The 21038-nt window shown below is 41.3% G+C and overlaps 1 protein-coding gene across 3 annotated transcripts in view; it reads right to left on the bottom strand.

The window, feature by feature from the left end:
• PARD3B (par-3 family cell polarity regulator beta) overlaps nt 1–21038 on the bottom strand; it is a 1737215-nt gene that overhangs the window by 616993 nt on the left and 1099184 nt on the right. The window lies entirely within an intron of this gene.

Raw genomic sequence — 21038 nt, 5'->3', positions numbered from 1 at the left:
TCACAGAGTCCAAATATTGAACAGTCCAAAAAGGTGAAATCCCAGGACTAGGCTTTCCAGTGCAGAAAACTCCCAACATCCAGAAAAACGTGAGGATAGGAAAGCCTTCACCATAGGTAATTACTGCCTCTTACCAGCTAAATTTGATCTCTGATTAGGAGATCGCAATCGCATAAGGCAGGTAACTTCCAAACAGCTCTCCACCAGGGAAATCCTCAATGCAGATTTTCACGTTCAGTACATGTAAGGATGTGCCATAAAAAGAAAACTTGCATAGTGTAAAATCCAGGTTAACTTTAATAATAAGATATAAAAAATGCGCACTTACAATCTCTCAATTTTTTGAAGCATATAGTAAAAATCGAGCTTGCCCGTGTCTTCCGGGTTCAGCTGGTAACGCGGTGACGTCAGAACGTCGCCTGCCCGGGGACGTGGAAGACACGGGCAGGCACATCGAGGAGCAGGCCGGCTCGATTATTACTATATGCTTCAAACAATTTAGAGATTGTAAGTGCGCATTTTTTATATATTATTATTAAAGTTAACCCGGATTTTACACTATGCGAGTTTTCTTTTTATGGCACATCCTTACATGTACTGAACGTGACAATCTGCATTGAGGATTTCCCTGGTGGAGAGCTGTTTGGAAGTTACCTGCCTTATGCGATTGCCATCTCCTAATCAGAGATCAAATTTAGCTGGTAAGAGGCAGTAATTACCTATGGTGGAGGCTTTCCTATCCTCACGTTTTTCTGGATGTTGGGAGTTTTCTGCACTGGAAAACCTAGTCCTGGGATTTCACCTTTTTGGACTGTTTAATATTTGGACTCTGTGAATACACTTATCACTGGGCTGTTTATCTACTCATCCATCTACTTACATGTTTTGGAAGTTTTTTGCACTGGATCAATAAGTTCAAACATATTTATTGTGACTCCACTTATCTGGATTGTTAATATTTGGACTTTGTTATTTACACTTATCACTGGGGTAATTTATATAGTATATCAATTCATTTTGTTTATATAGAGAGTTAAAGTTTTTTAACAATTCTTTATGGCATGTATATAGAGGAATCTTTATATAGTCACTTCAGTAGCGCAGCTTTTTCTATTTTTGTTTTTGGTGTAATATAACACTTATAGTTGCTTGCTGGTTATTATATTTTTTGGATGAGCGCAATATTTTCTTTACCATTAAAATAATGAAAGCATATGAAAATTAAATTCATAAATTGTATAGAAGCTCTTCTGGTTCTGTAAAAAATACAGTGGAGTATAGCGTATGTGTTTGTGTGATTAGAGGGGAGAGGTGGATCAGGGACTGCTTGTGCTCCTGTGGACAGTCACTGTATTTGCTTGGCTGGAGGGGTGTCATTTATATGCATTTACGAAAAGGAGTTGTATCATGCAACAGCTGAGCTTTACATATTTTTGTGTGAGGATATTTTTGTGCCTGTTCGCAAGTTCAGGTGCGAACCAAACCAGGGGGTGTTCGACCCCCTAGTTCGGTTCGCACCTGCACTTGCGAACAGGCAAAAAAATAGTTTGAACACGCGAACACCATTAAAGTCTATGGGACATGAACGTAAAAAATCAAAAGTGCTAATTTTAAAGGTTAAAAGGCAAGTTATTGTCCTAAAAAAGTGTTTGGGAACCTGGGTCCTGCCCCAGGGGACATGTAAAAAAAGTTTTAAAAACTTACGTTATTCGGGAGCAGTGATTTTAATAATGCTTAAAGTGAAACAATAAAAGTGAAATATTCCATAAAATTTTGTACCTGGGGGGTGTCTATAGTATGCCTGTAAAGTGGCATACGCAATTTTTTTTATAATTTTGGTTCGTGGTTCCCCTTTATATTCATACCAGCCCCAAAGGGCGCTCTCTCGTCCCCTCCTCTTTTCCTGCGGCCTGCCAGGTTGTGTGCTCGTATAAGGGTCTAGTACGATTGTTTGGGGAACCCCTGCGCCATTTTTTTTAATTGTGGCACATGGTTCCCCTTAAAATCCATACTAGACCTGAAGTGCCTGGCACGGAACTTGGGGGGGCACCCACGCAATGATGTTTTTTTTATTTTGGTTTGGGGTTCATCTTAATATTCATACCAGACCCAAAGGGCCTGGTAATTGACTGGGGGGGGAACCCATGCTGTTTTTTTCATTTACTTTTATCTATATTGCCGAGACCCGACAATTCATTACAGCCGCGAGTAGTTTTAAATGACTTATTTTTCTTTAGAAATGTCATTTTGCTGCGGGACTGTTCTAAACACGGAAAAAAATGCGCCACTTTAAATGCATACTATAGACACCCCCCCCCCCCAGGTGCAAAATTTAAAGGAATATTTCACTTTTATTGTTTCACTTTAAGCATAATTAAATTCACTTCTCCCGAAAAAACGGCCGTTTGTAAAACTTTTTTTTGCATTGATACATGTCTCCTGGGGCAGGACCTGTCTCCCCAAACACTTTTTATGACAATACCATGCATATAAGCCTTTAAAATAAACACTTTTGATTTTTCATGTTAATCTCCCATAAGCCTCGTACACACGATCGGATATCTGATGGAGCTGACTTTCATCAGTCTAGCCTACACACCATCAGTCAAAGATCCGATCGTGTCCAAACGCGGTGACGTACAACACTACGACGAGCCGGAAAAAATTAAGTTCAATGCTTCCAAGCATGCGTCGACTTGATTCTAAGCATGCGTGGATTTTTGACTAATGGAGTTCCATACAGACGTTCGGATTTTTCTATCGTTTTTTTATCCATAGGAAAAATTTAAAACCTGTTCTATTTTTTTTCACCGATGGAAATCAAACCGATGGGGCCCACACATGATCGGTTTGTCCGATGAAAACAGTCCATCGGTCTGTTTTCATCGGACAAACCGATCGTGTGTACAGGGCTTTAGACTTCAACAGTGTTCCGCGGCTTTCAAATTTGCTGCGAACACCGCATAATGTTTGCTATTTGGCGAACACCCGATGTTCGGGTCGAACTTACGTTCAACTTGAACATTGGGCTCATCCCTATTTTTGTATACATTCTTACAATACTGTAGGTATGAAATAACTACACATTTGCAAACTAATCACTAAAATCCACCCCATCCTTTCAATAATTCACCCCTATATGTTAAAAGTGACTTTAGATCAAACAATAACTGTATACTGTGTACTGTGTTGCACCCTATGCTGCTTATATTTTATGGAAGATATCATATTGTGCATACATGGTTTTTATAACACTGAATTAAAATTAAAGCATGTCTCCCTAGAAAGAGATGGGTGCGCAGCTGAAAGTAATTCTTGTGGCTATGTGATTTGTGCACCTTCAATACACCTGCCGATTCTCTATGTTGCAAACATTTCTCATGGCTTCACTTGTTGCAACACTACATTCATAGCAAACACAGTTTCAATTTATATAGACAGCATACTGAAAAATATTTTCACCTAACTTTGCAATCAGGGTTGGTCATTCTGTGCCCTATGCATTACATGATTGCTGCATCTGATGAACAATGGGATGCAGAGCTTGAAAAAAATCTAAAATACATAAGGTTGGCTTAAATCTGTATGTAGACTGTAGAACTAAACCCATCAATTGTACAGCTACATTCATAGCAAACACAGTTTCAATTTATATAGACAGCATACTGAAAAATATTTTAACCTAACTTTGCAATCAGGGTTGGTCATTCTGTGCCCTATGCATTACATAATTGCTGCATCTGGTGAACAATGGGATGCAGAGCTTGAAAAAAATATTAAATACATATGGTTGGCTTAAATCTGTATGTAGACTGTAGAATCTCTAAATATATATATGTTGGAATTCTGCGTCTACGTTCATTATTAGATAGAATGAAAGACTATAAAGTGAAAGCAAAATCTAAGTTGGCAATATTCTCAAAGCCTTGTAACTTGGCTGATAGCATGTAATTGTTGGCTCCTTTTCCCCTTTCATGTAATTCCATATATGATTTAACCTACTGACCCACATGAAAAGTATACAATGGATATTTTGCCAATAATCAATACCATCTGGTATTACCATTAAAAAATTATAGCAAAGTATTAAACCAGTAAATAATGACAGATTTAATGAACGAATCCACAGCTTTTATCAATCCTCATTTTTAGAACAAAAATTAAAGCAAAACTAGGAAGTGCCTGCAACTAAACAGCAGTGTTGACAAATAATGGACCCCCTAATACAGGGGTCTCCAAACTGCGGCCCGAGGGCCAGATGTGGCCCTTTGCTAGCCTTTATGCAGCCCTTGGGGCACAATTCCTCCCACTGACATGGGGCACTATTACTTCCACTGACACCAACAAGGGGGCGCTATTTCTTCTACTGATTTCAACGATGGGATACTATTCCTCCTACTAATAGGGGCCCTACTCCTACTGACCACCAACTCTGAGGCCACATTTATTCTCACCGGTGCTGGGCCTGGGACATTTTCTGCCCCCGCTGGCCACAATCCGGCCCTCCTAAGGTCTGAAGGACAATCAGGTGGCTCTTTGTTTTAAAAGTTTGGAGAGCCCTGCCCTAATACATAAACGTAACCCCTAACTAGGATAAAAAAAAATGAATATGTAAAATATAACTGTAATGGTTTTCTGTTTTTACAGGTTTTTTAAATAAACATTTGGAAACCATATATTGTAAAGAAATCCCAGAGCACTATAGGCTAGCTAAAGACACAGCATAGCAGTCTCTTTTTTAGGTTTCTCCTTTTAACTGAAACTTTGCACTCTAATAAGTGATGCATTACTCTGGTGACTCATTCAACTGAGCTGAGCCATGGCACTTGGGCTGTTGGTATCTTGCAACAACAGTCTTTAGCGCAAAATCACTTAACGTAGCATGCCCCAGCACAAAATTGCATTAATGTACCTAGCCTGAATTGGTCCCTAATGGCCTATTTACACATGTCCTTTTTCATGCAGCAAAATTATGCATTGGTGCATGGTCCGTAGGAATACAAGAAACCCTAATAAAGCATCTTCCCATTTGCTACAGTGGGGGCAACAAAAATCCTCCCTGGTCCCCCAGGAGGAAATCAGATATTCCCTGGACCATTCAAGTTCTCTGTGGAGCGATCTCAGGTGGCCAGCGGAACATTGGAGCCACCGGCCACGCGCATTAGCTCCGGTTCTGGCCGCATGCCCACTGTATCTATTGCACTAAGTGATGTAAATCTTTAGGGATAGGGCCGACCTCCTGCAGTATAACAACAATGGCTGGTCGGCAAGTGGTTAAATGAGCATAGTGACAGGTTCACTTTAAAATCCGTACTAAGACCCCTTTTACACTGGAGCATATTGCAGGCACTATAACATTAAAAATAGCGCCTGCAATACACCCTTAAAAATCTGTCCCCATTCACACTGGAACGTTGCACTAGCAGGATGGTAAAACAAGTCCTGCTAGCCGCATCTTTGGAGCGGAGAAAGAGCGGTGTGTTTGCCAAATGGGACAGCGCGGCTATACTGCCCGCAATGCGCTGCTTCAGTAGCGCATTGAGGGTGGTTTTAGCGGAGGGGAAATGCGCCCCGCTAGCGGCCAAAATGCGCCAACGCTATGGGCGGCACAGTGTGAAAGGGCTCTAAAGCTTACTTAAAGCCTAAATCTAATCAGGTATAAAAGACACAAAATAATTCAACTCTTTATTCCTGAATAGATTATTTATATATTTATATATATATATATATATATATATATATATATATATATATATATATATATATATACACACACACACTATATTACCAAAAGTATTGGGACACCCACCTTTACACACACATGAACTTTAATGGCATCCCAGTCTAACGCCCCATACACACGATCAGACTTTTTGACAACAAACTTCAAAATGAACAGGTTTTCTAAAAAAAAATTCGACCGTTTTAGTTTTCATCAGACAAAAGTTCACTCTGCAAACGGACAAACTTTTCGGCAACAGAAGTCCTACGATGCAAAGTCCTATCATGTGTACAGAAATCCATCGGACTTTAGTCCAAAGTACAAACACGCATGCCTAGAACCAATGTTAAAATCAACCAGCAATAGCAGAAGTTGAACAAAGGGTGGCGGTAAAGAGCAAAAAAGAGCAGAAAAATTACATGATTTTGGGAAAGTTTGCAGAAAAAGTCCTGCCGTGTGTATGGGGCTTTAGTCCGTATGGTTCAATGTTGCTATAACAGTTTCAACTCTTCTGTGGACAGACTTCCCAGAAGAGTTGAATCTGTTATAGCTGCAAAGTGTGGGCCAGCTGTGTGTCAGCTGCTAGTTATTGGTTTCAACCTGCTGACTGTACAGAGCATTTGTTCATCCTGTGCAGATGAAGACGACCCTTCGCACAGGTGTGCAGACCCTTCGCACAGGTGTGCAGATGACTACATCTGTCTGTTTGAGGCCTCAATGTTACCTAATTGCAGCAGAGAAAAAACAGGTCTCCTATCCTCCTAAGCCCCGTACACACGATCGGACCTTTGTCATCGGAAAAGAGAACATGTTCTCTATCTAAACTTCGATGGAATTTATCGGAATTTCCAATGGAATTACTCCGATGGGGCATACACACCGTCGGAATTTACGATGGAAAAAGTCCGTCTGACTTTTTCCATCGGAAATTCCGATCGTGTGTATGGGGCTTTAGTTAGGGCTGGGCTGTATGCATAAATCTCAGCACTGGATAGAAATACAAATCCATTGGCAGGTAAAACAGCTTCCTTCTATATATGTTAACTCTGTATTTATCGGTTTGAGTGGGGTTTAGCTTTAACTGTCTAAATATATGAAATGTCCAATATCTACTGGCATCCAAAACAAAGAGTTTGGCAACGAGAAGCGATTATGGCAAAATAGATATGCTAAAAACAAATGAGTAGGAGTGAGTAATTAAACAGATACTACAGACAACATTTTGTAAAAATAAACAAAATGTAATTGCTTGAAACTGGTCTGTCTGTCTGTCTGTCTGTCTGTCTGTCTGTCTGTCTGTCTATCTATCTATCTATCTATCTATTTTATCTATCTATTGTTTGCAACAATACTGCTTAAATAAAATGCAGTAGAATGAGGTTTTGATTAATGTAATCCCAAGAAATATAAATGCACCAGGAAGTCATGCTCACACTTTAAAAATATTCTGTAACAGCGAAGTGCTGTCTTAGAGGTGCTATTTGCATAAGCAAAAAAAGGTTACTGAATCTTTAAATGCGATATAAGCTAAGCTTAACATTTTATGTTTTGTAAATTCTGAGAGTGAGCCCGTGTGTTTTGGATGACTATGAAAGATTAAAAAACATCCAGTCCTGACAACAACAGAAAGTGCACTGCTAAGTAAATAAGAACTGACAAGTCAATTTGAAGCCTGTCCCTGTATGTTTTGATATGCAGAAATTATCTATGACAGGTCTGATCAAAATATAGTTCTCATGTCACCTAAACTCGAATGGCCGAGAGGAAGAAGGACGTTGATTTAAATGCTGCTATTCTGTCTGGTTATTAGCTATTGGGGACCGTTTGATTAGACTTGAACTTGCAAGCATTTGTTACATGATTACAATAGGGCTGCTGGTAGAGGCAAGGAAAATACATAAATGTGTTCTTTGTATAGCTCTGGAAACAGATGGCTGGAAATTAAAAGAAGACAAAAGAAATTTTATTCTAGAATTAAAAGATTGTACATTGGTAGGCCTTCTATGAAACATTTAGTAGCAGGAGACATACGTTTAAAACAGCATGTGCTCAAATGTGTATTTAACCACTTCCCGCCCGGCCTATGGCCGATTTACGTCCGGGAAGTGGTTATGAAATCCTGACAGGACGTTCTAGAACGTCCTGCAGGATTTCATGCCGCGCGCGCCCGTGGGGGCGCGCATCGCGGCGATCGGTGATGCGGGGTGTCAGTCTGACACCCTGCATCTCCGATCTCGGTAAAGAGCCTCCGGCGGAGACTCTTTACCACGTGATCAGCCGTGTCCAACCACGGCTGATCACGATGTAAACAGGAAGAGCCGCCGATGGCTCTTCCTCACTCGCGTCTGACAGACGCGAGTAGAGGATAGCCGATCGGCGGCTCTCCTGACAGGGGGGGTTAGCGCTGATTGTTTATCAGCGCAGCCCCCCCTCGGATCGCCACACTGGACCACCAGGGATGCCCACCCTGGAGCACCAGGGTGGGCAAAAAAAATAAAAAAGCCAAAAAAAAAAAAAAAGTCAAAAAAAATAATAAAATAAAAAAACATAAAGAAAAAAGATGCCAGTCAGTGCCCACAAATGGGCACTGACTGGCAACAATCAGTGCTGCCACCCCAGTGTCCATCAGCGCCACCCCAGTGTCCATCAGCGCCACCCCAGTGTCCATCAGCGCCACCCCAGTGTCCATCAGTGCCACCCCACAGTGCCCATCCATGCCCAGTGCCCACCTAGCAGTGCCCATCTGTGCCACTCATAAGTATCCATCAGTGCCGCCCATGAGTGCCCATCTGTGCCGCCTATGAGTGCCCAGTGCCGCCCATGAGTGCCCATCAGTGCCGCCTATGTGTGCCCATCAGTGCCGCCTATGTGTGCCCATCAGTGCCGCCTATGTGTGCCCATCAGTGCCGCCTATGTGTGCCCATCAGTGCCGCCTATGTGTGCCCATCAGTGTCGCATACCAGCGCCGCCAATCAGTGCCACCTCATCTGTGCCCGTCAGTACTACCTCATCGATGTCCATCAGTGCCATCTCATCGGTGCCCATTAGTGCCGCCATATCAGTGCCCGTAATTGAAAGAGAAAACTTATTTACAAAAAAATTAACAGAAAAAAATAAAAACGTAATTTTTTTTCCAAATTTTCAGCCTTTTTTTAGTTGTTGCGCAAAAAAAAAATCGCAGAGGTGATCAAATACCACCAAAAGAAAGCTCTATTTGTGGGGAAAAAAGGACGCCAATTTTGTTTGGGTACAGTGTAGCATGACCGCGCAATTGCCATTCAAAGTGCGACAGTGCTGAAAGCTGAAAATTGGCTTGGGCGGGAAGCTGCGTAAGTACCTGGTATGGAAGTGGTTAAGAAGGCAATTACCGCTCGGGTTACATATACTACCAGCCAACAACATATTACTCAGCGTTCATATAGTGCAGCCACTGGCGTGTACTTTGTCTAGGTTCCATGTGCATAGGAAATATTCTAAGATCAATGTGATCTCTGTACAGTAGGTAGAACATGTAAAAGAACACATGTGACACAGTCATTCCTTCAAACAGGCAGTAAAAACAGTTGGTTCAGCTGCATATTTACTGCCCGCCGACCACTTACCTCCAAAGGAACATGGTAGCCACTCAGTTGAGGGCACATTGATGCAGATGTAATGCTTGGGATTATTATGCAGCAATTTTAACTTGGCAGACAGAGCCTGAGAAGAGGTACAGCGGGCCAAATTCACCCATTGAAGTCAACGGGACTGTGCTCAAACTAGGATCCAAAGAATTAGCTCTTGGTTGTGGAGCAGTAGTTCAAAGTAAAATCCCAATTGGAATGTGAAAACAAATTTAAAAATAAGAAGAAAACAGGCATTCAGGAGAGGGCAGCATCATCTCCTCAACACCTGCAAGCTATCCCTGAAAAGTGATTCACCATGGATCGCTTCCTAAAGGGGCAATAGGGACTGCGTCCAGTGTGAGCCTAGTCTAAATGTGTACAGAGGTCATACTGATGCAAAGGCTCTTAGTAAAGGTTTTGCCAACAAAAATGCTGCCTTGGGCAAAAAAAAAAAAAAGTTAATAACTGCATTTCCTTTTGACAGTGTATTTAAGTATATCCAAACTGAAGAACAAAAATGTAATACATTGCAGCCTACCAGTCATTAGATGTGGTGGTTGCCTTGTGTTTTTTTCCTTTATGTTTGCCTGGTGATCCTGCAGGTAACATACTTTCTGTCCTAGGGTGACAACACTCACCATTGGGTGGTCCACAGTGGTACCCTGGGTAGAAAGATAAGTCTGTTTTGCAGCATTGCAGAGCATACAGGACACAGGACAGCACTGGATTGTTGGCAGAATCAACAGGCAGTTTCTTTTTTGGACTTATTGCACAGAATTGGGTCTGTCTTCAGAAAAAATGATGTATAAATATACAGTACTATTTAGGCTCCATTCACACCTAGGCGTTTTCACGCCCGCCGCCCGCCGCTATTGCAGCCTGCAATACGCTGGAGGGGTGATTTAACATTGTCGGCTATGGAGATGGTTCACACCTCCACGCCGAATGCCGAAACGCCTGAAGCTCAAAACAAGTCCCTGACCCTTTTTTTCAGGCATCTTCAGCGTTCGGCCATATTACACAATGTGTAATCACCCCTCCAGCGAAAATTGCGGTAAAAAACGCCGCGACAAAATCGCGGTAAAAAACGCCGCAATTTGTCGCGGAAAATCGCGGTAAAAAGGCCTACCGCAAATCGCCTACGCCTAGGTGTGAATGCAGCCTAAGGGGGCGTAAACAAATTTTCAGGACTAAAATATGCATTTTTAACAGGGGTTAAACTGTGGTTCACATTTAAGGTTCATAAAGCTACATTTATGCCTAGTACACACGTACGGGATTCCCGGCGGTAAAAAGTCAGCGGAAATCCCGAGGGGAAAACCGAGAACCTGCTCGGGAAGTTTTTCCCCCTACACACGAGAGGTTTTCCTGACAGGAAAACTGCAATGGAGCTTTGATCAGGAATCCCGGCCGTGTGTATGCTCCATCACAGTTTTTTTACATAGGAAAACTGCCGGGTAAAAAGACCGTCGGGAATTCCGGCGGGAAAAAATAGAGCTGGTTCTCTTTTTTTTCCGACAGTTTTTCTGTTGGTAAAACTGTGATGGAGCATACACACGGACGGTTTTCCCAGCCAAAATCTCTCATGGCAGTTTTCCCAATGGGAAAACCGGTCGCGTGTACGAGGCATTAGTATTTGCTTCACATTACTTCAGTAAAACACACTCTTAATTATTTATTTTAGAGAAGAAAAACATATAACAGATACTTGGGCTTCACTAATTGGTGTACATAGAAAATAAGCTTGTACAAGTTCAGTCTTCATAAAAACACTTTACCTGACCCAATATACTTCCCAATTATACACTAAAATTATTGTGTAAGAAAAAACAAACTGGGTGTGAAATCAGGATGGCATAAGCAGATACAGGCGGTCCCCTAGTTACAAAAGACTCTTACTTAGAAACGGAGGGAAACAATAGGAAGTGAGAGGAAATATACCCCAGGAAGGGAAATTCCTTCCTGTAAGGCCCCATACACACGACCGGATCTATCCCCAGTTTCAGCGGACAGATCCGGTCGTGTGTAGGCCCGAGCGGACAATTGTCCGGCGGATCGGACAGTTTCCAGCGGATCAAAATTTCTTAGCATGCTAAGAAATCTATCCGCTGGAAACCTGTCCGTCGGACGTGTTCGGTCGTCTGTACAGACTCACGGGACACGTCCAACCGACCGCCATCCCTCGCATGCGTCGTACAGATTCGACGCATGCGTGGAAGCTTTGAACTTCAAGGCCGTCCACGTCGCCACGTCATCGTCGCGGCGACGGCGCGGCCACGCCCCGCGTATTGTTTACGCGTGGATTTCTGTCTGATGGTGTGTACAACCATCAGACAGAAATCTCCGGGCGGACATGTCCACTGAAAACGGTCCGGCGGACCGTTTTCAGCGGATTGTCCGTCCTTGTGTACGGGGCCTGAGAGTTATTATGGGAAAAAGGTGTCTCCACTGATGCTTTATTACCAAGGCTTGTTTCCACCACAACCCAACATTTTCAAAATCCAATTGTCATTGGGACAGAAAGTGAGGTGAAATCTTCTGAACAGGTGCACAGACAGCAAATCAAACACCACAGTGGTGATAACCCTTCTCTATGTTATCCAAAAAGGTTAAAAATATTTTTTTTGGCTGGAGCTACACTTAAAAAAATGTTAATTTCTCCGACTTACAAGCAGATTCAGCTTAAGAACAAACCTACAGTCCCTATCTTGTTTGTAGCCCGGGGACCGCCTGTACACAGAATGAGGAAAGCTTTTTCCTTTTTCAGTTTCACATCAAAAGGATATTTGTGAAATGAATAGCTATGTGCGTGTTTTGTTTACTTAAAATACTCATTTCAACTTTCTGATAAGGTCAGAGCAGTGACATTTCCTACCAACACTGTTAACGTTGAACTCTTGAAGACCTGCAATCACTAGTATTGAAACAAGATTAAGCAAAGAGGTTTAACATATTTTGGTTACAGTTATCTAATAAAAGGATTACATTCTACCAAACCATAAAAAAAAAGAGCAATACTTGATGGTCACCCTGGAAGAATATTAAGAATACAGAGCAAGTTTTCTCCAAAGATATGAGCATTAGTGACAAACAAAGGGTTTGTATTAGACTTGCTTTACAATATATTTAAAGCATATGTAAAAGCAAAAAAAATATATATTTAGTACATCTCTGCAATACTTGATATTTCCCATGTTTTACCCCTTAAAACCCAATGCAAGTACAGAAAATGACTGTTGATGTGCCAGACATATAGTGTGCTCTTATCGTCCAGTTTCATACAACAACACAGTTTATTTTGGGCTCTAAATTCCAATGCACTTGTTGTCATTCCTGCCTTCTTCATCTCTAATGCAATACAAAGAACACAGACCTCTCCTCATCTCTATAACCTCTGCTTGCACACAGGCAGGGAGCAATAGAAATTATACTTTGCACTAATTTAACTGATGTATGGTCAATTAATAAACTCCCATAGTTTCCAGTACCAACTCTATGCTGACGACACACAAATCTATCTCTCTATTCCTCACCTCACTACTTCAGTCTCCTCTCGTATTACTAACTTATTAACTGACATGTCAGCATGAATGCTACACCACTTCCTGAAACTCAATCTTTCTAAAAATGACTTCTCCATCGATCAATAAAACAACCATCAGTCCTTTCCCTCGTGTCAGGGTGCTAGGTGTAATGCTGGACTCTGACCTGCCCTTTCAGATCCAATCCAATCTTGCAGGCTTCACGTTCGTAACATCTTCAAATTACGTCCCTTTTTAACCGTTGAAATCACTAAGCAAAATACTTCCTCCCTTTTTATCTCTCACCTTGACTGCCTCCTCATTGGCCTACCTCTCCACAAGCTATCCCTTTTTAGTCTACCATGAAGGCTGCTGCCAGACTCATCCATCTTACCAACCATTTAGTGTCCACCACCCCTCTCTGTCATTCCCTCTATTGGCTTCCCATTGCCCAATGAATACAATTCAAAACACAAACAAAAACATACAAAGCATTTAAAAAAAATTATATGGGTAGCATGTTGCCTGACTGAGTATTTGTCATTCCAATTACCAAATGTGAGAGCACCGAAAGCTGAAAATTGGTCTGGTTAGGAAGGGGGTTTAAATGCCCAGTGGTCAAGTGGTTAAAAACACATTTCATACATATATTCTTTTTAAATTGAAGTGGTTGTAAAGGCTGAAGGCATTCTATGCCCCCCCCCCCCACAGTGCCCCCTAATACTTACCTGAGCCAGTGCTGTGCATAGGAGCCTCGGCTGTCCCAGGTCTCCCTCTCCTCATTGGCTGAGACAGAGTAGCAGGAGCTATTGGTTTCCACTGCTGTCAATCACAGCCAATGAGGAGGGAGCAGGGGGTGGGGCCCGAGCCACACTCTGTGTGTCTATAAGACATACAGGGATGGTTTGGGAGTGAGAACGTAAGAGTACTCAGCAGGGAGGAAGGAACAGGAGTGCTGGCAGGGGACCCAAGAAGAGGAAGATCAGGGCTGCTCTGTGCAAAACAATTGCACAGAGCAGGTAAGTATAACATGTTTTTTAGTTTTAAAGCAACAAATCTGAAACTTTAGTGTCCCTTTAACACAAAACTGTATTTACAGGTATTTTTATATGTTTCTGGAACTCTGTTTTATCTAGCTTAGACCTATGATTAGAACACATCACCCCTGGGATGGTCATTGTCTAGTTACTTTAGGATGTGATGTAGCCTTCAAATTTAAACCTAAAGAAATATATATATATATATATATATATATATATATATATATATATATATATACACATCTCACTTTGGTGCTGTAAAGAGCTAACAACTAAATTTATTTTTCTAAAATGTTTGCTGGTAGCCAACTAACTTAAACTTAAAGTTGGCACTAAACTTTTCCTCTTAAAAAAAACAACAATTTGTCTCAAAAATTACAGCTTGCTTTGTGTACCATGGATAATACAGATTTAGTATTGGCCATTTCTTGACCGATTTCCATCCATAAGTGATTAAGAAGAACACACTGGGGTAATTTAATAGGCCAACACATTTTATAGAATACAGCTATCTGCAATTTCGCATAGCATGTGAATTGAGACAATCAGTTAAAGTGAATGGCATACAGTGTTCAGGTGTAAGGCCTTCACAAAATAATCTGATAATGAGCCCACTTCACAAATCAGCACCAAGTAAAGCCAGAGCTGAGCTTTACCACATTGGGTGCAATTTAAAATACATTTTGTACACCTGGCAGTCACACAGGAGAGGCAGAGTTGATTTACAAAGCAGGAGATGCAAGGCAAGAAGCTTGCTCTGTTATTACCTGAGTGCACAGAGAAGCACTTCAGGACCCCTGGCTAGTCATGCACTTACGGCATACAAGTGCTCAATTACTGCAGTCCTTTCAAACAATTATGGAGCATTACAGGTAGTTCAGACAGAAAACAACCAAAAAATAGTGTGCCCTTTTTCCCCTTTCTCTTCAAGTGGACAATTTCCTGTCTGCTCACTGACAGAATTACCTTTCTGAAGAACTCAGAATCACACTACATTCTTTATTCAGCAACTCAACTGCTATCTTCAATCAGCTTACTAAAACTAAATTTTAATAGTATTATAGATATATTTGTATACAAAACAATTAACACTTTCTATCCTAATAAAAGGAAACATTTGAATATTTCTTCATATCTTTTATTTTAGGTATAGAAGTTTTCCCCTTATGCCTTGAAAATCAAGCACAGATTTGTGCTGGCCATACAATATACGAATTCCTTCCGGTTCCTGCAGAAGAGGACAAAAAACACTCGGTTGGTGACTCTGTCAGTCCCCTTCTGCCCAACATCCTTCAACTGAAAAAAGTAGCCAGGTAGAAAATGACCAGCAACTGCTCCACACCAGACCTGAGAGCAGCAACCTGAGACCCTGCCCTCCTTCTCCACACTGTCCTTACCTTGCACTGGGATTGGGCACAGCCGTGGCTCCTTCCCCGCATTCCACAGCCGCAGCCTACTTCCTAACCTGTGGCCGCACCTTTAAGGAGGGAGAAGGAGGAAGCAGGGGGAGAGGTTTGCCCTGCAGATTCACAGTGGGATTTCCGATCCATCCCTGGAAGGGAGTGCAGGAGAGCCAGGATGGGGAGAGCATAGCCCAAACACCGGGCACCCTCCTAGCTGTCATCCAGATCACCACTGCTACAGAGATGATGCTGGGCGATATGGAAAATGGCTGGTCTGCACCTTGTATAGACCAACTACATCACCCAGCCAACAATTGTCCTCTGGAGACGTGAGTGTGGGCAATGGGGAATTATGAGGTGACTGTGGGTACTGGGGGAGTACTGTGTACTACTGTATGGGGTGAGTGTGGGGGTCAAGGTTTGAGTTGAGTGTAGACACTGGAGGTGTCTCTCTCACCCCCTCCTCTTTTTCTATTTTTCTCCTTTTCCATGTCCCCCATCTTTCTCTTCTTTCCTATCCCTATCTCTTCTACTAGCGGGGGGGCCACTGTGGCAGACTAGCGGGGGGTTATTACCCCACGATCCACCAGAGACCCTGCATAACCACCAGAGAATACGCTTAGCCACCAGAGACCCTACCCACTCACCAGAGGCCCAGCACAGCCACCAGGGACCCCACACAACCACTAGAGACCCCACATAACCGCCAGATACACCACATAGCAACCCTGAATATCAACCGAAGACCCCACATAGCCACTATAACCACGCCAAATAGAAAGGGGTGGGACAAATTTAGATGGAGGCGTCCGATTTTAATCTTGCCTAGGGCAGAACAAAACCAAAATACACCAGTGGTCACAGTGGGATATTTGTCCATCTGAGCTGTATAGTGTGGATGGAAAAATCTGTTAGTTTTTTTTTACATGCAGTTTATGTCCAGATTTACACAGGAAATATGGCTACTTAAATGTAGGTAAGTCACTCAGTTACATTTCTCAGCCATAGAACCTGCTTATGTTCAGTTTAAAGGAATGAGGTGATGTTACTACACCTTCTGGTTTTTCGGAATGGTGGCCATCCTTGTAAGTCTGGCCAGCTTGCGGTTTGTTTTTATGCATCGATGAATACTGCAGCATTTTAATAAGATTTTTATTTTATAAGTCTTTTTTATGCAGCTCTTTGAAGTCCTCAGAGGAAGTTTGTGTTACAAACGACAAGAAGCCTGGTGAATTGCTTGCAAAGAACATCTAATTGAGGTGTTTATACTACATTTTTCTGGTGAGTGCATAAATGGTGGAGGCTTAACAGCTCCGGATTCTTCGTGGCACATGGTGGAATATGTCATTTGTTTATGGACACTATATTTTACATGTGTTTGCAATAGTTAACTCCGGAGAGTGCACACATTGGGAACATTTACACAAGGTGGATACTTTTCAACTATTTATCTTGCATTACCACATCAATATTCACACTTTTTATTTATTTTTTGTTGTTATATTTATGTAGTTTGATGTTTATTTCTAACTTCTAAAAACTGCATGTTGGTGTCTAGTCTAACTAGCCCTATTCTTTATTCAAACATGGCTTTCTCTTAATGCTTTGATAATATCTTATATGGGCTTAGAACATGTATACGCAAAGGTAAACAATATTTTAAATAGATAATCAGCCTTCAAATGCATACAGTACATGGTGAATGGTGTACAGAGCTTCTGATTTTATACACCATTATGTAAGATAAAACAGGTATTTCCATCCCATATTCTTCAGGTAACAAACTTACCCTACCAATTACTTATGAGGAGCCCTCTGGCATCTAGCTTTAATAGCTTGTAAAGAGCCTAGATAAGGGTACAATGAACCTTGAGGCATCATTATGGCTGCTGTGTTTTCTGGACAGAAAATAACTGGTATCTATGTTGTCCTATTATAAGGCAGTACAGCCAGTCTTCCTGTACCGGGCCCTAGGCCTCATCAGTCAAAAGGGGGGCACAGGTAACCTGCAGGAGCGACTGCTATAATGCCAAAACTTGTGGCTCTGGGACTTCTCCTATTTTTTCTTCCTTTTACTGCGCTGCGGGGGGATTAGTATCTGCACCCCTCGTGCTGTCCGGGCCCCCATTCCTGTGTGGTCACCTACCCTGCAGCATTGCCATTTTCCCTCCCCACACTGGGGGATGTTTCGGGATAGAGAGTGGGTGTGTGCAGTAAATTTGTCCTATTTGCCAGCCTCTTCCTTTCCTGAATTGACACAGTATTCAATTGCCCCTGATCACTCATTGTGTCCATCCATTACGGAAGCATAGTAAATTGTGTTTACTATGCTTCAGACTGTGAATGAACAGGGAGCCTCATAGTGCTTCCCATTCATTTACTGCTTAAGTGCAGCTCAGGCTGCAGAGAAAGGGAATGGGGAATCTCTGTTCTCAGTCCTTTTATTTGTCTCAAATGTGAGCCATCAGTGGTCTTTTTAGAGCCCAAATATTTCACCAAAGCCCCCCCCCAATAAGGCTGTTCAAAGGCTGTACAAAAAACAGGAGCAGGGGCTGTCAGGTAGGCTGCATGTGGCCCTGTGATTTCTAACAGCAGCCCTGCTTATTATCCATTGTGTCTCTTTCTTTTAAGCTTAACAATGTGCATCTCTAGTACACCAATGCATTACTAAATATGACTTTAATGCATTTAGCACAAAGCTAAGCAATGTTTTAGTACGTCAAAGGGTCCCATTTGCCAGGCAACAGTCTGACCTGAGCACAGGAACTTTGGATGGCCCTCAAACATTTTAACTTTGCTTAACTTGGAGACTTTGTAATAAAATCCTATTGAGGACGGGGTACATTAGTGTGCTGATAACATAAGTTGTTCAGTTGATATTGATTATGGTGTGACGGTGTAACCTATTGGGTCACTAAAGCACCCTAATTGCATCAAAGGGCCATAGCACTGTATTGGTAATCAGCTGGGATTTCCATCGTCTTACTCACTAGACCATACTCAAAAAATCTAAAAGGTTAAATTGGATTGCTGAACAAGCTTTTATACTGATGAATGGATTTTCTGAAACAAAACACCATGGTTCTGTTCAATTTCAAAAAGTGAGGACTGAGGTTAAATGTTTGACAGGGGAGGTCCTGCCAATGTTACATATTCACTTCTGCGATAAGAAACGGTGTGTCTCATCATAGAGTGATTGATTTTAGAAGCAGATTTTGATAGCTCTTGGCTCTTCTGGTTCCAAATCACAATGTAGCCCCCTCATGTGTAGGTAAAAAAAAACTTTTTTTTAAATTATTGGAGACAGATTTATATTTTCAACCACTCACTTTTTTCACTTTGAAAAGTCTATGGAGTTTATTTATTAAAGAAAAAAAAATCTCCTTTCCTTTACAGCCAAGGAAGCTGCGTGGTTAGCCTCTGTTTGATCGCATGTTTTGCCGGGATGCTCCACTTGACCAGTTCTAACAGGAGCTATTTGATGGCTTGACAGTTTGGTTGAAAGTAGAAGCACTGGAAGCCTTGTATGTAACTGTTTTGGAAAACAGCTTAATCAATGGGTTTAGTACTGCTTTAAAGAAGTTTAGCTTAGTTTAGCAAATACAAAGAAAATTCTCTTTCAAAGAATACCCAATCTTGTGCAAGGAGATCAAACAAAAATTATGCTGCTCATGATAGGATGGCTGAAGTCAACAGAGTTTCACGACGTTCGCTAAGCTAAGTGAAAATTCCCGTTGCTAAGTAAAAAGCCTATACTTCTTTAGTAAATAAAAGTATTAAACACCATTCTAAAACATATCGTACGACAGATCTTACGAATATCGTATGACAGATTGTACAAATTTTTTCACTTAATAGTCGCAAGTGGAAATTGACTAGGTTACTAAAGTCACGAAAATTCTCATACAAACAAAAAAAAATCGGAAGTGATGTCATGTGTTGTAATGTATTTGTATTGTATTTTTGGACGACAGCTATACTGACTAAAGGAAAATCGTATCGATCTGGTATCGTACGAGGAAAATTTTCGTACTTGTCCAATCTAATAATATCAGATGAACTGTCGTAAACGGGTCTCAAAAGTAGTGTACACACGATCCGAAAATCATACTATTTTTCCTCGGACAACAGTTTTCGTCTGGTATTCGGATTGTGTGTACGGCCCATTAGAAACAATTTCTCTAATAAAAACAAAGTACCATGCAAAGTTGGAAAGGATTCTTTTTTTAAACATAAAATTTTAAAATTTTCTTGAATAGTCAAGGACAAGCCAAACTACTGAATGTGGGGAAGTGATGAGAAATTTCTATACAAGCTTTAGAGGAATATTGTACATTCAATTAGCTTATACTTTGAGAAAGGAAGATGATCTCTATTCTGCATATTAACGATTTTTCTTCTTCTCAACTTTGACTATCTAATTAATCTTTGGCCATTAAATGAACGTTTAAAATGCCACTTCTGAAATCTTAATTCTGCCTATTATCAGCTAGTTCACATTTAATATTCTAATAGTCATCTATAAGGAGACCAAGACACTACATTCCCTCTGTCTTTGGCTCTTAGCGCTCACCACGCTTCTAGCTAATTCTGCCTCTCTTAATTAACCGTACGCATATTAGCATTTAAGCTTCAATGACATTTATTTTTTTTAAGGAATTAATGTGCGCAGCTTGAGAAATTGATCATTAATACACATGCTTGTTCACAGTCCACAGAAAACAAATCATCTTAGTCCCAGACAAAAATAAATCAAGACACAGAGCTGGGAGGACAACCAGTCCCTTCTTGTAGAATACATTTTCCTGGAAAAGCACAGAGGTTGTTTAAACATCATCCATAATATGTATGCCTAATAACATAGGACTGGCACATAATATCATAACAAAACTGACAAACTTCGGATTTTTGCTACAGAATATACCGTAATTGTAATGGGAGTTTTTTTGATGATGGAACAAAGTGTTGGATCATGCACAGAAAAACTGTAAAGAAAAGGTTGATAGAGTTTGTGTACAGCTTGAATATTTATGGTGTGAAGGGAAGCGTGAACATTTTGGCCAAAATACAAACCAATAATTCCTGAATTTTTTTGTGCAATCTGGTCTCCTGAAGAGAGCAATTTGCTTTTAAAATGCCCGCCACACCTCCTCCCAAATAAATAGTACAGATAGCAACAAGAGGCTATGTTTCAGCATTGTATATACCTAGTTTTGATCTTAGTATATTTGCTGAATAAAATAATTTATTACCTTTTGCAGTCTGACAAACATGTTAGGTTGTAACATAGTGCTGCACAAAAAAGGTACATCTTTAATCACCTATTCAGATAGGCATGACACGCACAGTAAAGTATGCCCGGGCACTGTGGTGTGTTGCAGTACTATTTTTTTGTGTGGTGTCACAACATACTGTTACAGTAGCAGGAATGCACCTGCAGTGCAGCAAACTATATTCAGAGGGTGCTTTGGTTTTAGAACAGCCTTACCACGAGCCATCTTACCTCTTAAATATAATTTTTAGATTATAATACACTTATCAAATGTGGCACTTTTGAGATCCAGTGTACCACACTTGGTAAGGAATCAGGTTAGCTATAGCTAGCCTTTTTGGTTCTTAAAAAAAAGGATAGTAATGGCAGCCTACCTATGCCTCTCATTTAGGCCCCTTTCACACTGGGGCGGGAGGCGCGGTGGCGGCATTGCCGCAAAATTCGTCCGCTAGTGGTGCGGTATTGACCCCCGCTA

Source organism: Rana temporaria, chromosome 6, assembly GCF_905171775.1.
Source record: "Rana temporaria chromosome 6, aRanTem1.1, whole genome shotgun sequence".
NCBI classification, from domain to species: Eukaryota; Metazoa; Chordata; class Amphibia; order Anura; family Ranidae; genus Rana; species Rana temporaria.
The sequence above is the reverse complement of the archived record's forward strand: the minus strand, read 5'-3'. Positions and strand labels throughout refer to the sequence as shown.